Below are 4,624 nucleotides of genomic sequence, written 5' to 3' on the forward strand. Positions count from 1 at the left end.
TATATATATATATAAAATGAAGACCAACATGGGCAGCCGCCCATGTGGTCAATAAAAAGAGTCAAAGACTCTTTACTTTGTTTGATGGAGGGAGGGCGACCATATGGAATAAAATGTAGAAGGAAAGAAAAATGAGGGGGGCCGGTCAAGTTGGAAATAGTTTATAACTTATCAAAACATGTTATTTTACAACTGTTGATCACAGGGGAGGTAAGAAAACTGATATTAAAACCTTACGAGGTTCTGACCGGCATTTTGGGCGATGAATGTTTATCAGGACATTGCGACGGTTGTCACGGGCTCGAGGAGAGTACCGGATCGTGACAAATCTATTCAAATTTAAATTGTGAAAATCAAGTACATACAAAGTTCACAACAAATCTCACAATTTACATTGAACCATCACATATAAACATACAACCAACCCTTGACAACCAGTGGAGTGACTTTGGGAATAAGTGCTATCATTGAGAGTAGTAGTGAACCTACTGAAAGATGAATAAGAGGGAGCACCTTGACTTAGGATCCAACTACCTTTGATCTTGAAAACTAAAACATGAAGTTGAAAAGAATAAGTATAAACTTAGTGAGTGAACATAAGAAGGGAACAAGCAAACGATACGAAAGATTTTTTAGAAAACACGATGCACTTGTATTGAAACCATGCAATTTGTATATCATAAACAAAACTCGATGCCATGTTGTTTTTCAACTCATTTTGAAAACATTTAAGAATATCAACTTTCAATATACAATTCAATCACATTACATTTTCCAAAAATCTCTACTCTACAGGACAAGTGTACATGCGTGTAAAAATTCATGTATACATTATGTATATATAAATATATAGATAATTCAAACATACACCAAGGTCATCCCCACACTAGTCACCATGGCTCTGCACATACACCCGCCAACCTCAACTCAGCTCATGTGCACTTTCACATCGCACATAGTTAATATCATCATTATGTGCACTCCCACACCGCACATGGCATATATCATCATTATGTGCTCTCCCACACCGCACATGGAATATATCATCGGTTGTGCTCTCCCACACTGCACACTACTAGCACCTTCATGTGCACTCCCACACCGCACATGCACGGTTATAATTATCATTCAACATTACATTTCAATGCATGACACACATAACAACATGTAACAAGAATCTTTGCATAACAATACATCACATGCTACAAATCAATTGGCAATTCAACATAATATTTCAAATACGTAATTCATCACATTATATGTTTTAAAACGTAGAAGTATCACTTGTGAAAAATTTGTTCCCGTGCATAAATTTGAAAAAAATTAACCAAGGATATTCTAGCATTTCATTCAACACATATGCATTTGTTCAAAACCTTTTAAATGCAAGTTCACCCACCTTATGATAGCGGGATACTACATCGCTATTAGTTCGGAGGCGTATCTAGCTATTTCTACTTGCCGGTTGCTCGTTATTTCCTCCGGCAGCCACCACAATACATTATCTTTACTGTTACACTTCCTAGCAACAATTCAAATTCAAGATCTTTAGTGTATATCATTTCTACTTTTCTTTTTCATTCAATCGTGAATCCTTTTTAAACTAACTTATATCTTAACACATTTTAACCAAAGTTGCTTTTATCCTTTGCTTGCGTAATTCTTTAGATTATAAATATCGGCAACTCATTTATGACTCTAGCACATATATTAATCTTTCCTAAGGATATTTATCAAGTTCAACCATCATTTCCACACCAATAACCTAACATATGGCAGCAACTATAAATTTATTTTCATCAAGCATTTTCTAAGTCCACATGCACCACAATTTACTTTTACATACTGCCACAAGCACAAACAAACAATACATATCTCATTTTTCATTTTTACTTGTGATTTAGAGGTTAGAACGCTTATCCACCACTTAATCTAGCTCAAAATCACCACGCATTCCAAGATTCTTCCACATGCATGCCTCGGTTTCCTTGGATCTTTATTGATCCTTGTTACCACAAATAAAACCTCACATCATAATTGGTTCAAACTACATGCTTTTAAACAAAACATCAATTTCTACCTTCCTTACCTTGAAATCCACAAGGCAAACCACCAAAATATTTTCAAACCTCAACAATGGTGTGTGGGTGGGGAGGAAAACCTCTCAATTTTCTCTTTTCTCCTTCAAGGTTGACCATCCTCCAAGCTTTTCTCTTTCTTTTTTCTTTCTTTCTTTCCTTTCTTCTTTCTTCCTTTCTCTCTCCTAGGGTATAGTTGGGATGAAAAATGAGGTTGAGAGTTGTGGGTTGGGTGAATAAAGGGGTAGGAGAATGGATAAGTAAGAAAAGAATAGAAAAGAGAAGAAAAACACTTGATTTTTATGGTGACGAAAGGAAAATGGCGTGGGAGGAAGAATATGGAGAAGAAAATGCCTTTCGGAGAAGCTAAGGATCAGCTATGGATAAGGAAGAAAAGAGTCAAAGCTTCCTTTGGAAGCTTTGACCAAGCTCATGGAAAAATTATCGTTTTACCCTCAAAGTTTCTCCCTTCTTTTAATTTAGTTCTCCCAACATCTTTTAATTCCAATTTCCTTCTATTTTTCTTCCTTTACATTTGTGCAAACAAAATATATAGTTTGCATTTCAACGCGGTATCACCATAATATTTAAATATATACTTACTTGCGCTAGCTTTATTTAATAAAGACATGTAGGCCCCACTAACATCAGTTTTCTTTGAAATTCCCTCATTCTTCTTCTCCCCCACTTAGATTGGCCATATACTCTTCCTTCATGACTAATTTCGACATCAAATAAAATATTAATATTTTAATATTATTTTATTCTAAGATTTTTCACTTATCTCCTTGGAATCCAAAATGTCTTATTATGCCCTGATTCACTTTCGAATCACTTATTATCTCACTAATTCATCCTAAATAAAAATATTATTATTTAATTATTATTTCCTCGGATATAAAATATTTTACTCTAGAATATTCCTTTCACCCACCACCACTCTTTGACACTTAAATCCACGTCAATTAGCCCCTCGTCTTATCGATACGGTTATATTGACTACTATACAGGGGTACAAGGTATCACAAGTATGAACCAAACAAACTTCGTGGGGTTTCTTTAGATATTTTTTGTCACAAACCTCCTTAGTCAATTCATCAACTAAATTCACTCCATAACAACTATTTGTAGAGGAAATATACTTAGCTACCTTGAACACATTAAACATGATTTCCTCCTCTTCAATTTTGAAGGTTAACTTGCCATTCTTCACATCTATGATTGCTCTTTCTATAGCCAAGAATGGTCATCCCAAAATAAGAGGAATTTCAACATCCTTATTTATCTCAAGCACAATGAAGTCCACCAGAATGTAAAACTTCCCAACTTTAACCAAAACATTCTCTATAATCCCAACAGGGTATTTGATTGATCTATCTGCTAATTGTAAAGGAACTATAGTAGGTTTTATCTCCTTAAGTCCAAATTTCCTAGAAATACACTAAGGCATAAGTGAAACACTAGCACTCAAATCACACAAAGTCTTAGAAAATTCAACATTACTAATAGTATAACGGATATAAAAACTCCTTAGATCCTTAAGCTTTGGTGGAAGCTAATTTTGGATTATAGCACTGCACTCCTCAATAAGTAAAATTGTCTCAAAATCTTTCAATTTTCTTTTCTTGGACATGATCTTTTAAAGGAACTTCCCGAAGCATCTATAAAACGAATGTTAATGTGAAGTTGTTAGAAGACCTTGAAACACTTCTTAAATCACTTGTCCACTTTCTTTTGCTTTAATGCTTGAAGAAAAATAATGGGAGGCACATATGGTTTGGCTTATGGTGGTGTGGATACTTCCTCCCCGTGCTTCACTCCATCAACTTGAACTTGCTTACTAGAAGTATCCACATGATCAACTCTATCTCCACCATCTACCATGTTTTTTCCTTTCACCTCATCAAGTTATTTACCACGCTTTAAAGTAATTGCCTTGCATTGCTCCATTATTTCTTTCTAGGACTGGGTTCAGTGTCACTAGGTAAAGCTCCCTGAGGTCTATTATTAATGGCATTGGCTAATTAACCTATTTATGTCTCAAGATTTCTGAGTGATGCCACTTAACTCTAGATGATGGCATCATTCTTTGCCATGTAATGCATGAACATTTATTCCACAAACGACTTTTTCTCAAGCATAAGAGCTCTAACTTGTGGTGGAAACCTAAGAGGAAAATTTGGCTTTACTGTTGATGAAGATCCTGGAATGTTGCTTTAAGAGAAATTAGGATTGATTCCTCTAACCAAGATTATAGTTGTTGGAATATGGATTATTCTACTATCTATTGAAATTTCCAACAAACTGTACTGATTCAGCACTAATAGGACAATGATCATTGGAATGCCTTCCCCACAAAGTTCATATGTCACAAAAGGACTCTAAACAACATGAATATCCAAAGTGTCAAATTTCTTAGACATAACAACAACCTATGCAATCGAAGCATTAATTGCATATAACTCATAAACACTAGCAACCTTCCTCAGCACCAATCACTTAGATGACTATTGATAATTATTAGAAGCCATTTCCTATAACAAATC

The sequence above is a fragment of the Theobroma cacao genome, chromosome 4, assembly GCF_000208745.1.
Source record: "Theobroma cacao cultivar B97-61/B2 chromosome 4, Criollo_cocoa_genome_V2, whole genome shotgun sequence".
NCBI lineage: Eukaryota > Viridiplantae > Streptophyta > Magnoliopsida > Malvales > Malvaceae > Theobroma > Theobroma cacao.